We start from the raw sequence: 19,656 nt of genomic DNA on the forward strand, positions 1-19,656 counted from the left end.
GATTGAGCCCTGAGTTATGAGGGCCGAAAGAGGGTGTGACCCCAACCCACCTAAAAATCAGTTATCCATCAGTTCCCACAGAGATTCCCCCCCAACCGGAACTGGCTCACCCGAAATCATCCCTGTCCATCAAGCAGGCCCTCTGCCGTCTCTGGGGTTATCACAGAGAGGTTCACGCTATCAATCTCAGAGTCCTCCGTGTCCGTGTGGCCTCCACCCCCGCCAGGCTCCGAGTCTTCAATTATGGGTCCACCTTGGGAGCCTGACATACTGGATACCATCTCCAACACCCCTCGCCGTTCTGCTGTAGTTTCCCCTGTCGAGGGTCGACCAGGTCTACCTCGGCGATTCCGGATCCTTTTAGACCTCCGCTGTAGGCCTATCTCCGAGGTGGTCTGGAAGGAGGACCCAAAGCCATCTTTGCCGGCTCTGTATAGCTCAAGCCAACTGCACGCGTCCTCCGGGGTATCGAAGAATTTGGTCGTGCCGTCCAGGATGATGCTGAGCCTTGCTGGGAATAGCAAAGAATACTGGATGCTCTCACTCCTTAGTTCTCGTTTGATCGCTAAGAAGGAGGCTCGCCTCCGTTGGGTCTCATAGGTGTAATCTGGAAAAATGTTCACTCGACTGTTTGCCACCTGGTATGGCCCATTTTGTCTGGCGGCATTGAGAAGTAAATCCCTGTCGCGGAAGTGCAGTAGCCGCGCCACCACCGGGCGTGGGGATCGGCCCTGTTGCGGCGGTCTGGCCGGCAACCTGTGCTCCCGTTCCAGAGAGTAGACGGAGGAAAGCCCCTCGGGCGCCACCACAGTCCTAAGCCAATCCTCCAGATAGGCCACCATGTCACCACCTTCAATTTTTTCCGGTAGGCCCACCACGCGGATGTTATTTCTTCTATTGCGCCCTTCCGCGTCTTCCGCCCTTCTTTCCAGAGCATCTATGCGGGACAGAGCGTCTTTCATGGCGGCGGCTAAAGTTTTTTGTGCGGGTTCTAAGATTCCCACTGAGCTCTCCACTTCCTTGACTCTGTCCGAGAGCTTGCCGTGGTCCGCCCTGAGCAAGCCCAGGCTCGTCGCGACTTGGGCAATGTCTTTTTGGAGGGCCGATCGTGTATCAGTGATCGCCGCCAAGATCCTGTTGAGTTGTTGTTGGAGGTGTGGGCACCCCGACCTCCCCGAATCCAGTCGATCATCTTTATCAGGCACCTCCACATCCGAGGCGGCCGGAGTGCCACCCTTAGTACTTTTCGGCTTCACCATTGTGGCCGTGGTCTCCAGTGGGGGACTCAGTGGACGTCCAGCCAAGGGAGGGTCAATCAGAGTGCCTCCGGTTGTCGCCGAAGGATCCGTGCCGATGTGGGCCGCTGGTCGGACCCCGGTGTAATGGCAGGAGATATCTCAACTATTCGTACACCAATTGCACAAAGTTGGGTGTTCTCCCAAAAGGGTTTGTCCGTCCGCCGAAAATGTAGGAAACCAGTGGGACTTCGCAGGCTTGGCGAGGTCGCCGGGATCAGGTATCAATGGCGTCCATCGTCGATGCCACGTGGCGCTGGCACCCAACAAATTCTTTCCTCTGCCAGTCCACGGAAGCAATAGGGCGGGCGGGGGCCAGCAGCCCCTCTCCCGGAAGCAAAAGGGTGGCAGGGGGAGGGAGAGGGTTCACTACTAGGCAATAATGCACCGCCGGGGTCTACGATCTCCTCGAGGCACCGTCGCCTCTGCCACCGGCCGCAGGCCTCGCCGACCACCAGGTGACTAGTCCGAGCTCCGTCCAGCCACTTCCGCTGTCCCTCAGTTCCTGGGTTGGGCTCAAATCTCTCCCAGTGTGGTGCAAGTAGACACACACGCTGCCGATTCCGAGGGCCAAGAAGGTGTAGGACCGTGTCGCTCTGAGCAGGACGACGTGTCCGGCCGCTCCCTCTTCCTCTCGAGGCCTCATGGCGCAGTTAGGGCTTGGCCGAGCGGCGGTCCCGATGGGCACCGCTTGGAAAGTTCGCAGATATCTCCAGTCGCCCAGGCAGTCAGCACTGGCGTCGCCCCTGCAAAGGGGAAAGGAATAAGAAAGTGTTGCCGAAGGCACCGGTCCTCCTAGGCCCACGGGTCGCTTCATGACCATGGAGACGGAGCAGGCACCATCTTGAGCTCCGCTCCACTCGCCCCGTGGGGTCTCGTTCGCCTCGAACGGGCCTCACTACAGGTCTCCAAAGTCACCTCCCGGTTCAGCACCCACAACGCTCATCGATTTGGGGGTCGGGGCGCCCGTGTTGCCCAGGAATCAGGATTAATGGCAGCTCGATCGCGGAGCCGAGCGCTCAGGCGACCTCCACCATCGGCGCTCAAGCCACGCCCCCCACACAGGAAGACACCATCACGCACCCCAACAGACACAGGCAGCACACACCCACATATGGCGAAGTGCACACCTCCTGGCACGCACACTCAGGGGGCTGCAGGCACACACACAGGGACTGGGGTTAGACCGCATACACGCAGCCAGAGTCACAGTCCACAACCCTCACAGCCCTCTCCCTCCACTCCCATAGTGTCCTCGGGTGCAGGGGTTGGTCTGGACGAACTGGCAGCAGTGTGCAGCGCAATGTATCTGTACCTTTGGCGCTGCACAAGCCACTGAGGAGGATACATCCACCCCTGCACCCACCACACCTACCCTTCCCACTCCTGTCCCTGCGGTGCCTGGTCCTGCCCACCGATGATGCCCCCCAAGGGTCAACATCTCATTAGCTACTCCATGTGCAAGCAAGTTAGGGGTAGACGGCCTACCCAACGTCCCCCTACAAGGACATTTGTGTGGACTGGCCTTTGGCCTTATTTGAGCACAGACTCATTTTTGCACATCTTATTTTTTCCCACTGAATAAAGCCTTTTATTTTACGTTCAACACTATTGCATTTCAGGAACTTGATGTTGGTAATGAGGGGCCTCAAGTTGCTGTCATGGTAATGTTTTGGGGTTCTGAAAGATGTTTTTTGTTGATGGTCATGAGGTGGACCATGGTATCTGTGTGCCATCACAATGACTCTGCAATTAATCATTGGTTGTGTGTGTTCAGTTTGGCTAGATACATTGTCCCAAGGAGTGTTCCTTCCTCTGTGGCACCTGACATCTTCACTGCAGACAGTTGCACAATTGTTGTACTGACATGTGTGCACATTTCCTTTTTTGATGACGGTTCCCTTCAACAATGGCCATGCCTGCTCACAGATGTCTACTGCTCATTCATCTGTGCCATGCTTGCAACTCACTGTACTTATGTTTTGAGTATGTACAAATGCCTTCATGGACACATTCACCCTTTTTACCAATATGCATGTGTGTACTCACAGCCTAACCCTATGTTGGGAATTATTATGCAGGGTATTTGGGCACATGACTCACAATTTTGTGCATTATATCTAAGGGGTTTCAACCCTATTCCTTCCATGAGAGAATATATCTTGGTGGTCTGACCACCACCTGGACATTCATATCAGTCCTGGTATGTGTGTGACAGTGTGTGTTCCCTTTTGCTCTCTTTGTTTGGTAGGCTGTTACATCTCTATACCCTATTGTGTCATGATGGTAGGGTGTGTATTTTGCCTGCAGCCTCCATGGGTGGGTATGCATGTGGAATTTTACATCACACCCACATGTGGTGTGTCACGCAGTGTGTGAAAGTAATCTATCCTCCAGGGAGTGGGACACTGCTGTAAGTGATGTGTTGCTATGGCACTATCATTATAGTCACAAGTTAGGGATGTGCACATACCCCATGTAGTTGTGGTATGCTGATGATGATGTACCCTCATATATCTGAGCACTGCTGGGAGTCATATCCAGCCACCCTTCATATGTCTGGGCATTGCTGGGAGTCATATCCACCCACCCCTCATATGTCTGGCCTCTGCTGGGTGTCCTCTGCACCCATCCCTCATATGTCTGGCCTGTGCTGGAAGTCCTCTGTACCCACGCCCATAATGTTGGCCACTGCTGGGAGTCATATCCACCCACCCCCCAAACTGTTGGCCTCTGCTTGGAGTCCTTTGCACCCAGCCCCATATTGTTGGCCACTGCTGGTAGTCATATCCACCCATCCCTTATATGTCTGGGCACTGCTGAGAGTCATATCCACCCACCCCTCATATGTCTGGCCTCTGCTGGGAGTCATATCCACCCCCCCTCATATGCCTGGCCTCTGCTGGGAGTCCTCTGCACCCACCCCCATACTATTGGCCACTGCTGGGAGTCATATCCACCCACCCCTCATATGTCTGGGCACTGCTGGGAGTCATATCCACCCACCCATCATATGCCTGTGCACTGCTGGGAGTCATATCCACCCACCCCTCATATGTCTGGGCACTGCTGGGAGTCATATCCACCCACCCCTCAACTATCTGGCCTCTGCTGGGACTCCTCTGCACCCACCCCCATATTGTTGCCACTGCTGGGAGTCATATCCACCCACCCCCATACTTTTGACCTCTGCTGGGAGTCCTCTGCACCCACCCCCATACTGTTGGCCAGAGCTGGTAGTCACATCCACCTACCCCTCATATGTCTGGGCACTGCTGGTAGTCATATCCACCCACCCCTCATATGTCTGGGCACTGCTGAGAGTCATATCCACCCACCCCTCATATGTCTGGGCACTACTGGGAGTCATATCCACCCACCCCTCATATGTCTGGCCTCTGCTGGGAGTCATATCCACCCACCCCCATTCTGTTAGCCTCTGCTGGGAGTCCTCTGCACCCACCCCCATACTGTTGGCCACTGCTGGGAGTCCTCTGCACCCACCCCTATACTGTTGGCCACATGGGGTTGATGGCGTGTGTGTGCCTCGTATCACTATTGTGATGGTGTAGTACGCGAGTGCATGAGACGCACACTACCCCAACATACCTGGCTGGTGTGCGCCTCGTATCACTATTGTGATGTTGCCATACGCGAGTGCGTGAGAAGCACCGTACCCCAACATTCATGGCGTGTGTGCGCCTCGTATCACTATTGCAATGGTGCCGTACGCAAGCTCGTGAAACACACCGTACCCCAACATTCATGGCGTGTGTGTGCATCATATCACTTTTGCAACGGTGCCATACTCGAGCGCATGAAGCGCACCGTTCACCAACATTCATGGCGTGTGTGTGCACCTTGTATCACTATTGTGATGGTTCCATACGCGAGCGCTTGAAACGCACCGTACCCCAACATTCATGGCGTGAGTGTGCGCCTTGTATTACTATTGCAATGGTGCTATATGCGAGCGTGTAAGACGCACCGTACAAGTACACTTCCGTTGTTGTGGTATGTTGTTCTCACTGTATGCGCCGTCGTCGGTTTCTGTGCACCAGGTCGTAGGCGTACAGGACTGGGATGACACAGACGATGGGGTTCATGGCGTGTATGTTGTGTACCGGGGATGCAGTTCAGCTTAAACTCTGCTTTTACGGACGTTTTCGGATCCCTTGGGAAAAGGGTCGTACGGAGTGTTGCAGGGACAAATCGTACTTGCTGGGCTGGAAACTGCTGCTTGATTACGTACGGACGTAGCGTAATGCGTGTTCCGGATACAATTCGCACAGTTTTTTTGTCGTACGGTGTTTGGTACGATTCATACGGAGCCCTGCTTTGGACACTAATCGTACTTCATCGTAGGTACGGCAAAGCTTACGGGTACGATTCGTACGGGAAATATGCTCCGTACGGCTATTTGTAAGGGATTTTACCGAATCGGAATCAGTCCCTTAATGTGTGATTAAATACTAATATTTTTAAAACACTCCCCACCCTTATCCCCTAATAGCCCAACATCCCACTCCGAAAACAAAAATATAAATTAGAATTTAAAATAGAATTTGTAATTATATAATTTCGAAATTACAATTACATTTCTAAATTTTAAATAATTTAAAAAGTATAACATTTAATTTAATGTGTGATTAAATACTAATATTTTTAAAACACTCCCCACCCTTATCCCCTAATAATCCAACAGCCCGCTCCTAAAACAGAAATATAAATTCGAAATTAAAATAAAATTTGTTAATTATACAATTTCGAAATTACAATAAAATTTCTAAATTTTAAAGAATTTGAAATTCATTTTTTTTAATTTAATGTGTGATTTTATACTATTATTTTTAAAAGACTCCCCACCCTTATCCGCTAATAACCCAACATCCAGCTCCTAAAACATATCTTACAAGACATTTTTTAAAAAATTAATACGAATATTAATACAATTAAAGTAATATTAAATTAAAAAACAAAAATTACTAATTCAATATTTACAACATCGATATTTTACACGTTCTATATATTTTTTTTCGATATTTTTAACAACACTAATACATCGATATTATCTACAAACGATATTACTGAATTGATATTTTATACTTCGACATTTTAAATATTTTAAAAAAATGATATTTATTACATCGATATTCTATACTTCGATATTATGGTAATATCAATATTTTGACTTCAATTTAACTTTTATTCGATATTTCAAATTCAATATTATGTCCATTTACCCTTTGATCTAATTAAGACCAACTTAGCTAACATCACTTAAGAGGCCCCCTGCCCTATTAGATGGTCTGATCATTCTCTACTTATTTGTAAAATAAAACATACTTATGCTGCTCCGGCTTCCACCAAAACCTCATGCAGCCTTCGAAGACAATGGCATAAAATCACGCAAGATCGCTTCGCAGACGCATTACTGGCCAATGTCAAAGTAACATTAGAAAAGTTTAAGGAAGGTTTGGATAATTACAAGACCATAGTAGAAGCAAATTTAGATCGATTGGCCCCTTTAAAAGCATACTCCAATTTGACCAGAAACATGCATGCAACATGGTTGTCACGAAATGAAAGGAAGGAAAAAAACCTTTGGATGAAGATGGAAAGACGCTGGCGTCTCTACCGTGACACAAATAACAAAAATAGGTACAAGACAGGTCTCGAAAATATCATAAGGAATTAATAAATGAACATAGAGCACACATTGAGTCACAACTTAGTCAGGTGGGGAATTCCTCTAAAGAATTGAATTGCATCCGCTACTCCTTCACAAATCCTAAAGCATGTCACAATGAAGTTACCCCATCACAAGAACTCAGTGATAAGATAGACAATCAAATTTTCAGAAAATTGTGATTATTTATGACAAATTCATTAAAGAGAGGGAACTGTTGATTGATATTTCTATCCACCGTCCCTCACTTTCAACGAATGTGACTTCTCTGGAACGCTTCACCCCCTCTTCACCCGCCTCGTATCACTATTGTGATGTTGCCATACGCGAGCGCGTGAGAATCACCGTACCCCAACATTCATGGCGTGTGTGCGCATCGTATCACTATTGCAATTGTGCCGTACACGAGCTCGTGAAACACACCGTACCCCAACATTCATGGCGTGTGTGTGCATCATATCACTTTTGCAACGGTGCCATACTCGAGCGCATGAAGCGCACTGTTCACCAACATTCATGGCTTGTGTGTGCACCTTGTATCACTATTGTGATGGTTCCATACGCGAGCGCTTGAAACGCACCGTACCCCAACATTCATGGCGTGAGTGTGCGCCTTGTATTACTATTGCAATGGTGCTATATACGAGCGTGTAAGACACACCGTACAAGTACACTTCCGTTGTTGTGGTATGTTGTTCTCACTGTATGCGCCGTCGTCGGTTTCTGTGCACCAGGTCGTAGGCGTACAGGACTGGGATGACACGGACAATGGGGTTCATGGCGTGTATGTCGCGTACGGGGGATGCAGTTCAGCTTAAACTCTGCTTTTACGGACGTTTTTGAATCCCGTAGGAAAAGGGTCGTACGCAGTGTTGCAGGGACAAATCGTACTTGCTGGGCTGGAAACTGCTGCTTGATTACGTACGGACGTAGCGTAATGCGTGTACCGGATACAATTCGCACCGTTTTTTTGTCGTACGGTGTTTGGTACGATTCATACGGAGACCTGCTTTGGACACTAATCGTACTTCATCGTAGGTACGGCAAAGCTTACGGGTACGATTCGTACAGGAAATATGCTCTGTACAGCTATTTGTGGGGGATTTTACCGAATCGGAATCAGTCCCTTAATGTGTGATTAAATACTAATATTTTTAAAACACTCCCCACCCTTATCCCCTAATAACCCAACAGAGTGCTTTGACTAGGAATCACACGTAAACTGCTGAGTACTTTACAGGTGTAACAGTCAATTCCTATCAAGCCCCATCTATTTTGTTTCTCACTGACACCACATTTTTATTTATTATTTCACAGTGACAGCGACCCCCCTGTCCGTGTCCTGAGGAGAACCTGCAGAATTATATTGGGTTCGAAACACGTCGACGTTCTTACCTCCAAGATACAAAATAGATGGGGCTTGATAGGAATTGACTGTTACACCTGTAAAGTACTCAGCAGTTTACGTGTGATTCCTAGTCAAAGCACTCTGTGACTAACTTCATTGTGTATCTTGTGTTGGTGTCAACAAGCAGGCCAATGTAACAATTTGCTAGCCTACTTGTTCAGTTTCATCCAGGACTGGTGCCTCAACATTTGATCTATTTGAGGCATAGTATAGTTGTCCATGTTAATTCTTTTTTGTCACAATTTCCTTGTTTAATTACTGTGTTTGACATGTTTTTTCAGTAGATTGCATGTATGTATGTATTTTTTGTAAATATTGTGCTGTATTTGGATGCCAAAATACTTTTTCAAAAACTTTATAAAATAAGAATTAATTCAATACAAATGGTTGTCCAACCTAGCAATTGATTTCACTAGGTGGGGTACTGTTTTAATAACTCAATCTGCCCGACCTTCATACAAGGCCATGGCATTACTCCGCTTGATTCATTACTGCGGTCTCTGTCGCAGTCTGGACAGCTCTTTACAAATTTATAATGGTGCAGGCTCATCCCCGGCCACCAGTATACTGATTGTAATTCAGTCAGAGATTCCTTCATCTGTTTGTGCCTTGGACCTTCACCCATGTGTGCATCTGCTATTAATAACTTTCTCCGGTTCGTGTTTGGAATTACCCTATCCCCCACTCCAGGGATTCGAGCAAAAGGAACGGAGTTTGCATCAATTACGTATGTATAATTGAGTGGATAGTTCACAGGTAGTGCTGCACAGTTGCCTTTTGAAGACGTTTTTACTGCCAGCATGGTTTCCCCGTCTATGTATTTTTCAGAACGCTTTTTTGTGGCTACGGAAGCCGGTTTACTTGCTTCCGCTGTAGCTGTATGAATGAATTCCCTGCAATGTGAACGCCATCACGTCGATGACTAAGAGTGTGTATCACGTGAGTCTTTTGTAGTTCTTTCTGTAAAAGAACTACTTGTTTCCAAAGCATCTTATGCTTGATTGTGGCACCTGTGTCGTCTTTGTAATCATTTTGAACCCAGTTCTGCAAATCATTATTGTAGGAGTTGACGCAAAAATGCGAATCGCACACGATTAGTGTCGGGAATTCACGTTCAGCATTTTCAAGCGCCATCTTTAAAAATCTGATTTCAGCTCGCTGAGCCGAACATTTTCTCAGTGATTCAGTTTTTGTTATTTTCGGTCTGAATTTACCGCAGAGCCAGCGACCTTTAACAATCGCACAGGCTGCGTCGTAGGATTTATTTTCTACATTGTAATGCTGTATAAATCTGTCTGTATAGATTATACAGGAGTACTGTTCTAGGGGCAGAATTTCGATTGGCAGAGGACATTCCTTTTCATATTTTAAATCATTCAGTTTTTTCATGTGCGGGGCGAAATAGTATTTCACGTCTTCTGCAGCAAGAGAATTTTCCCACTGTATCCATTTCGGATCCAGTGACACTGTAGGCAGGTTTACTGGGCTGAATAGTGCCTCGAAGGTGGATTCTGCTGTGAGAACAGTGATCCTTTTGCCTTGTGCTAGTGCTCGTTCTTTCGCTACAGCAGTTTGCACTGCCTTCACAGTATTTTCTGTGAGACTGAATGTTTTTACTGCTTGTGTGTACAAATGTGATTTGTAAGCTATTGGTACCATTTCTCCCTCATTAGAGGTCAGGTACGTGAATCCGCATCTTCCTGGGATGACTCGGATTACAAGGTTGCGTGTATTGTCACGTGTTTCTAATTTTGTTTTTGCTAACATGTCTGTTTGCAGTGATCTCAAAATTTCCGTGTGTTTTTGAGTCCAGTTGATAGGTTTAAAATCAGGTTTCATTAATTCGTAGAGAGGTTTAATCCTCTCTGCATAGTTTATGATGTAAGTTCTTCCGAAATTCAGGAAGCCTAGAATCGATTGTAAGTTCTTCAGCGTTTTCGGTGCTTGGAGTACAGCGCACTTTTCTAAGAAGTTGTCCGCTAGGCTTTTTCCTTCACTTGATAATTCGTATCCTAACAATAAGACTGTTAGATGGGCAATTCATGACTTTTTAAAGTTGAATTTGTAACCCTCTGCTGCGAACCCAAGTATTATGGTATTCACTCTTTTCTAGTGAGTATCCAAGTCGTCGTCTGTGAGATAGATGTCATTGACATGCAATTTTTTGGCAAAAGAACCCATTAGATATGTCTAATGTTGTTTTGTATTTTTTGCGAACTATGTTATTCATTAGTGCAGCACTATGCGAAATTTGTACTGCAAATGTTTTGCAACATGAGTTAAGGTGTCTGTAGTCCAAGACTAGACGATACGAATCGTCCGGTTTGGAGACAGGAAACAAAGGATTGTTCATTTGAGTGGTGCATGTTTCAATTACCCCTTGGTATTCAAATTGATCTAAAATCTCCCTGACCTGTTTTTTAGCTTTTTGCTTAATTGGGTACTGCCTTTGTGCAGTCGGTTGACTTTTTAACTGGATTTTGTGAGGAGGAGAGTCCTCATCCCATCCTACATGATTTTTATATAATGCTGGTGCCTGGGCTACTGCCCATTTCCTTGCATATATATATTTAGTGTGAATTGGAATGTGATCTGAGAAGGCAGGCATAATCATTTCTTCGCCATGAGGGCACTCCCTGACAAACTCTGGGGGCCAATCTTTCTCGGCTAACAGGATGTCATAGCCTTTTGAGAGGTTAACCCAAAATAGACCCCTTATTCTTCTAGTCTTATCTCCCTCTATACGCAGTGTTATTTCGTATATCTTATGAGGTTCGCTAACTCTGGTGTCTGCAGTTTCTACCTGAATGTATTCATTCGTGTCCACTGTCTTCAGATGACTCATCAGGATCTTGCGAGCTATGCTGATTTCTGCTGCACTGTCTAGCATTGTCTGTGCCCACTCTCCATTTTTCAGCTGTGTCCTCAGTATACTCGGCATGTTCGATTACTCTAATACTGGCTACCTTCTTCCTTGGGAATTGTAATTTTTTACTTTGAGCAGGTTCCTTGTCTTTGGACTTGGTGTGCTCTCCCTTGGGTCTGACCGTCCTCTTCTTTCCGATTTCTGCGAAAAAGATCGAGAGGGACGTGTATCAATACTTTGATATCTATCAGGCTTTTTCAAGTTATCCCTATTTCAAAGGTTATATCTTTTCTCAGAGTGCTCCCTCTGGGGAGACTGGTGTTCTCGAGTCGTAGTTCTTTCCCTACGTCGAGGAGACCTTCCTCTGGACTGGAAAACTTTTTCTTTGGGAGTGGATTGTTTATTTCCATCCCAGCTCTTTTTAGGAGTGTTTAGATTATTTTTAATAAATAATTTTTCATGATTTTCGAGTAATTGGGGTTTACACCCAAACTATCTCTACCTAATTCTTCATAGCATTTTTCTATAATTCTGGCAAGCTCAATTGGTTGATCTGTTATATCTGTTTCTTTCAATTTATGGCGGATCTCCACAGATGCTGCTTCTCCTTTTATGATGGCTAGTAATATAGCCGAGACCTGCTTGAAGTCTTTCAGTAATTTCATACCAAGAGTTAAAGCAGGTTCTGGACCGTATTCATTCTAAATTTGTTTTAGCACATCCGGTATTACCGCCATGGACGGAACACCATGTGTTTTTGTGTTTTTGTGTAAATTGAAGCAAAGACTGTACCCCAAGTGTCACAGTCCTCCACATGTGGTGCGACCCCCATTGGAAGGCAGATAGTCAGAATTCTGTGTTTCTCAATAGGGGTAGTATTCGGGAATACTGCCTCTATTTGAGTAATTTTCTGTGCTAACCAAAAAGGAATTTGTTCCCGTTTTGCGGGAGTTTTTCCAAGACATGATTGTATGTTCTGTGGTGTAATTTTATTTGTGGAACATTAACAGCTGTTTGGACTGTTGCAGTCCGCATTACATATTGGACTAACTGTCTATGTATTTTAATCAGTAATTTTAGCTGTGCTAAAAGTTCTTCTCTTGACATTTTTTCAATGTCTGGATGTGGTGTGTAGCTGGCTAGAACCGGCCACGTTGCTCCTGGTCTACCTAGTGGACCGAGCCTGGTGATGTGATCATTATGTTTTAGGGCGCCTTTAAACCAGAGCAGGTGCTCTTGGTATTTTAATGGGATTTCAATCTCCTCAAAAGGAGCGTACTCTTCCGGTGGTTCCTCTATTTTGTAATAGTGAAACTCGTGTGTTGTAGCGTTTGCCGCTGGAAAGTTTATCCAAGAATAGAATACCTCTGTCTGCCGATATTCGTGTGCCTCTATCACGAAAATGACTGTACCACCTCATGATGTCAGTCCATTTTCTATAAGTTTTAACGTTATAGTTTTTCTTATGTTGACTGGAATGAGGATAGCATTCTGGTCAGTCTGTAGGAGACTCGTGTCTTCCTCCATTAGTTGATTTGCTAGTATAGCAGCATCCCTTTCTTCATCACTCATTTTACCGTCAGAAAGGTTTTTTGTTGCAGATCAGATTTTCAAGGAAACAAAGATTAGGTGCACAATATTTTGGAACACTGTATCCTTCAACGTTGACTAAACCAGAAACTTTACATAGGAATCTCGTCCTACTAAGTTCCGGCGGATTTTAACCTTTCACCCACTTTAGACGTCTACTGGAGCATTTACGGGAGAAAAGGTATGTGTGAAAAAGTACAACTGAGTTACTCTAACGTCTTGCGTTAGTTTTATCGCCTTACCAAACGTTGGGCGCCATGTAGTGTAGTTCCTATTTTCCCTATAGGCCCTGCGCATTGGATTAACATAAACAGTAGTGTAGACGTAGGACTGCGGTCTTCTAGGTCTCTACTGACTATGTTAGACTTAATTTAGGTTTGCGCCAGCTAGCTCAGAGGTCACTGGAAACTTTCTTGACTGAATAGGAAGTGATCAGCTTCCCTGGCTCAGACAAGAAGGGATTCAGCTTCCGACAACCGCATAAACATGACAACTTTGCTCCTCAGAATAAGAGTCAATCTCTAGAGTCGTGTGAAACAATAGACAGCTATTTCACTCAGTCAGTTGTGCAGATTTACTTTCACCAGGATGCAGAGAATAGGGAGACAGGTGTTTTCAATAAAAGATATTATTTATTGAGCAGTCTTCCTTTTCATGCAAGAGAAATGAATTGCCACAATTGCAAGACTTGTTATTATAAAAAGTGCGTACAGTAAAAGGAGTATTATTAGATAATACTGTAAAATCATTGATATGGTTTCTTAGCCATAAGATGGTTAAAATGAATAAAATATATACATTGGCTAACGACCTCAACTGGTGTTTCTAACTACGCCTACCCCAGTGTACCTGACCTAAGCCAAATACAAGGGAGGGAGTAAGTAACAGTTTAAGTTAAGTTGGTTTTGCCAAGAGTTTGTTTCAAGAATTCTCTCTAAGGGTTTAGTCAGCACTGTACCTCTGGAACAGAATGCAGGAGGTCTGGTATCTCCTCTCAGGACCCGATATCCCAGTTACCCGCAAGGGTAGGCTGGAAATGCCGGAGCTGGATTTTCTCGGCAGGAGAAAAGACAGCGTCTTTCTCAGCACGTCAAGGAGGAGGGGCAGCTTCCGTGGGCTTCTCGCATCTGCTGGGCTCTGCAAGGGACAGCTGTTCTGCTCCAGTATTCACCACTACCGTGGGCTTGCTTAAGGCAACGTTGGTATATTTATACCGGAAGGAGTTCCATTACTAATCAAAACAAAGCAAGGGGGGCTTTCCCAGGTTACTGGGGGATTTGAGATGTCGAAAGAACTCGGTGTGCTATCTAGGAATCTAAGGAAGTGGCTTCTGCTGTGTCATGGACTGTCATGAGCTGCAGAGACGAGTTACTGAAATATGGCTCTGATCGTTATGCCATTATAGGGATATGTATTGATTATAGCCGTATAGGGGCATGAGGTCACAATATTGATCGGGGTCCTAGATAAAACACAACAATTTGTTTCCTTTTGGTTGATTCTATAGACCCGCTCCATGCTTGTTACCAGTGGTAATGCTATCCATTGCGACCTTATGGTCTCATTTGTATTTTTATAAAGGAGCGGAGGGTCCTGTTCTTACTTTGTCTGAAAATTAATAAAAAGATTTAAACCATAAAATGCACTTGAATCTCATTAATGTTAATACAAGGGACGTATACAGGGGAAATCCAATAAAAACTTCTGGCAACTGATAACAAGCTTATATCTAGACTAATCAACAACAATGGAGCAGCAAACCAAGGCCACACCAAGAAATCTGAAGAAAATGAACAAAAACTTGTAGCATAGCAAAAAAAGGTTATATGCAGACCCCAAAGATGTGGATAGGACAGTATGGGAGAGAACACCCATAAACCCTGTACAGAAATTCACATTTTCATAGGTATGTACAGAGCAAACTCAATTGGTGTTAATGACATTGTGAGTTAGCGTGAGCTGCTGGAAGAAGAGAATGATAAGGGTGTTTATACAGTTAAGCTCTAGAGACACAAGTTGAAATGACATCAATTACCCAAAAAATACTGCATCTCATGATCAAAACTAAGGCCATGTTCCACTGTACTTAAAGGCATGATCCACATAGCTTCAGTTCTTCTAAGCTTAAGTTCCCTATTTCCACCCCGTAGGTTAGGCTGTGTTATGTCAATCCCAAAAAACAACACATGTTTCTCTGCCGCCCTGTGAAGGACAAGTGGCAGCATGTAGTGCTACTGGGTATTTCGGGTCCTCTTTATGTATGACTCTGTCGTGTTCCATTATTCTTTCCTTTAGCGGTCTGATAGTGCCACCAACATAGATTTTTCCACACATGCACTCTATAATACAGGTGACACATCTGGTGGTGCTCCAGACCCATAGGAATGAATGGGATACCGAATATTACCGAACCAGTAACATTTACCGAATTTCTACCTACATACTATTTACTGATTCTCAAATACCGATTCGGGAAAATTTTGTATTTGAGAATCGGTAAATAGAGATTACCTACATATGGCCCTTAGTACCTAAACCACAAATTATATAACAAATAGACAAAAGTTGAAATTAGTGATTTGGTGGACAACCCACTCAAAATATAAATTAAGTTGTTAACAGATAAAGGATAAAGTACAGTAAAGTTGAATACTTACTCAATACTGTAGGAAAAACGAATGAGGATGCTGGATGACTTTCATCAGGAACCACAAGTTCAACTGAGACTTGCAACCTGGATAGTCTTCATGGATCCACAAGGTCCACATAGGAGCACAAGTAAGGTATAACACCTTGGCGATACACATGAAAGCAACAAAGCTAGCAATAAAGTGAGTGAATTGCATAATTTTAAACAAGAAAACCAGTGAACAATCCTTAACTCACAGCTTGAAAAAGATCCTGGCATCAGGAACTCCAAAGATCTCACCCCAAATTTTTTATAAACAACTATTTGCCAAAATTAATGCAAAGTCTCTCTACATTTCCTGGTCAAATTTGCCCAATCCAACTTGACTTGCTGAGGTCCTATTGCCTTGACTGTATTCACTAATACAAAGGTGAGTGGAATATGCTATTTTGATTACATTGATCAATGAGCAATATGTACACTGTTGAGTTTGGAGGATATGGAAACGTATTTCTGCCCAGGAGACTTTTGTTATGTGGGAGTGGAGTAACGGAAATGAAAACAAAAGGAAAAGCACAGTGCCTACTGACACCTTCCTGAAATAAAATATGAAGAAAATAATAACTGCGATAAGCTGAAAATAGGGAACAAGCCATGTTAGAAGGAACAAACTGCCGTCTCACATGGCTGTAAAATATAATAATTCAAGATAGAAAAGGGGAAAGTTAATAGGCCAATGAAAATGGCGAATGTAAAGTACTCATAGCAGAAATTAAGGCCAAAGTGTTACCAACACGTGGATATGGATGAGAAATAATGTAAGATGCAGAGACCGGTATACTTGAATGAATGGTGATAAGATTGTATAAACAACTTTCGAAATTAACCAAGATCAACATCGCCCGACAAAGTATGTTTGAAAATCTCAGGAACAAAATATCCACTCCCTATATCTACAGCATTTATGATGCTCTACAACAAATTGCTTACAACTGCAGATTATATATTGTGGCACAAGGATTTTAGACTGAAAACAACTTTAAAAGGAGGAAAGGAGGCTATAAGAAATATCTTGAAAGAAGCATTGGGAGCACTTTGTAGAATGGCAATAGATATGGGCAAACGTTCAAAAGAGTGGTAAAGCATTTAATTAAACTGCTAATTGGGTAACAGATAAAAAAAGCTTTAGAAGCGATTACATGGGTGGCTGGTCTTCAAATGATACACCACCCAAACAGAATTGACTGTTCTGGGAACAACATACCATTGGAAAATGAAACAGGCATACACTGCACTTGACTCAGTGAGAGACACTAACTAGATTTACTACCAAAATGGAGGTGAAGCGGCCAAGACAACAGTTGCCACCTATATCACCAAGGAGATGATACTTTATCATATGTCAAATGTATCTGACCTGCTATGGCAACACAGAGAAGAAGTTTCTTAGGCAAAGAGTTTAACAAGCAAGGAGTCAGGAGCTGTAGAAACACACTGATGGAATCATTGGACGCACGAAACACAATGATAAACATTACAATAGTACAGTTCCTGGCCTTTTTTGAAACCATAGTTAGTGTAAAGGATCTGACATTAATGGTGTTGGAGTGGGCTGTTAAAAGGAGGCCCCGAAAGGAATCCGTGGTGTGATTCATCATGCATTAACAGGCTGCTACAAAAATGGGCATAAGCTGCTCCATAACCTGTCAAGCCGTATACCATTAAAACATCGTTTATGTCTGCTTGCAGGGGTTTAGCACTTTAAATGCAATTTGCGAAAAAGCATTAACACAATTAACTCAGCTCTGAAAACCTGTACCAATATCACCATAGACCATTTTCCCGGCATGCGTTTGCACAATAGGGTATCTTCTATGTCAAATGTAAACATTGCATAATCTTTGGCCTGTTAACCTAACCATGCACATTGGCAATTTATCCAATATTTTCAATGGGTTGATTAGTACATTTTATAGATGGTACCCAATAAAGGAATAAAAAGGTTTCTTGAAAGGAACTTATGGGGTGCTTCGCTATACATTGACAGCTGATAGGGAAACAAACTTAAGTTGATGACTATCCCTTTAAAACATGTACCAATGAAAAGTCAATTTAATTGTGTTTGCTGAGGTGTAGCACTTTAAGTGCAATATGGATAAATGCATAAAGACAATCAAGTCAGTTGGTAATGCTTAAACCCGTGTTACCATAGCCCCCAACGCCTTTTTTCATAAACATAAATATTCACAATAGGCTTTACACAATTTTAACAAATACTGATTGTATAGCCTTTCTTGGACAATAAAATTAACCTGCGCCCTATTACATTAATTTTCTACGGGGTTATGCCCAAGTAGAAGCTACAGTAGTACGTTCAAGAGATTGGTCGAGGTAGTTAAATATTTAGTGTGAGTCAAAAAAAAAAACATTAGCAAACATATCACCACTGATAAATGCAAAGGTAAATTCAAGAGCGGAAATGTAATTTCCAAATTAAAAAAATCATTAAATGCGATTAACAGTCAAGGCAATTAATGGGTCGCTATGCATTGCTATTATCAGTGCTCATAGGCGTAAGAAGCAAAAGGGAATTTAGGGCAGTGATTGTGAGTTGATGCGTGAGGGACAGGATAAAGGTGTTTGTGACAAAAATACAATATACAATTTATACAGATTGATCTTTCCAGCCTTAATGTGGTCATTTAGTTCCCATATATACACATTGCTCATAGATACATTTTCAATTGATAAATTTTTGCTATGAGCCTGTAGTGTAGTACCTATATTCCCAATAGGCTCTGAGCATTGGAATAATATATCCTATAGATTTGACGTAGGACTGAGGTCTACTAGGTCTCTATCGAATATATTAGACTTAAATGTGAGTACCCACCAGCTCAGAGGCCACTAGAAACTTTCTTGAATAAACAAAAAGGGATTAGTTTCTGACAATCGCATAAACATGACAACTTTGTTTCCCAAGAATAAGAAATATATCTCTAGAGTCGCGGAAACAATAGATAAGTATTTCACTCAGTCAATCGTGCATGCTTCGTTTCACCAGAGGTGCAGAGAAATAGAGAGACGGGCGTTTTCAATAAAAAGGTATTTATTGAACAGTCTTCTTTCTCATGCAGAAGAAATGAAGTGCTACAATCTTAATACTGGCTGTAAAGTATAATGCGTACAGCAAGAAGAGTAGTATAAAATAATACTGTAAAAGCATGGTATGGTTTCCAAGCCATAAATAACAATGACTTAAAAGTTCTCAACTGGTGCTTCTAAAATACGCCTACCCCGATGTACCTAACCTAGGTCTGGTATGAGGGAAGAAGTAAGTGAGGTTCAGAATATGTTCAGTATTCTTTGCCAAGAATCTATCCAAGATTTCTCTTAGGGTCTAATCAGCTCCATACCTTAGTTCAGAATGAAGGAGGTCTGGTATCTCTCTGTCTCGGGACTCGATTTCCCAACACCCCACAAGGGGAGCTTGGAAACACTGGAGCTGGATTTCGCGTCAAGAGAAAAGACAGCGTCTCTCTCAGTGCATCTGCTGGAGGGTCGGCTTCCTTCGGCACTTGGTGTAGCGAGCTGCGTCAGGCAAGTAGATAGTCGAACTGCTCCAAACCGCCGTGTGTTTGCTAAGGCAAGTGTGGACATATTTATACCTTGAAGGTGCCGAGTTTGATGTAAGGTCGGAAATAATAACGTCATCAAAGACTCGCAGTTCTTTGAAAACTGCATGAGTTCTTGGACAAATCAATATTCAAGCAAGGGGAAGTCCCTGACTGCTGAAGGTGAGTTTTTCCAAGAAATAGTTGTGGATTTTCGGAACTAGTGGAAGTAGCCATGCCGTATTTGGACTGCATGGGCTAAGTCTAACAATGGTTATGATTTCTATGCCTATATAAGGACAAGGTGATTTATACCTATATATGGGCATGAACCGGGAAAATTACACTAGGGTCCTAAAATGCTATACAACACTCACTCCACTTTATTATGTTCAACAATACTAAATTCTAAACATTTAAAACATATCTAAAGCATGTGTTTACATTCCCACCCAAAGTACACAAAATGTATTTGAAATGGTTGCACATGAAAATGAGCATTTGAACTGTACGCATTTGAAAGCAGTGTTTTCATATGAAGCATATAGTAGCATTTAGTAAAAAG

This window comes from Lissotriton vulgaris, chromosome 7 (assembly GCF_964263255.1).
Source record: "Lissotriton vulgaris chromosome 7, aLisVul1.2, whole genome shotgun sequence".
In the NCBI taxonomy this organism is placed as follows: Eukaryota; Metazoa; Chordata; class Amphibia; order Caudata; family Salamandridae; genus Lissotriton; species Lissotriton vulgaris.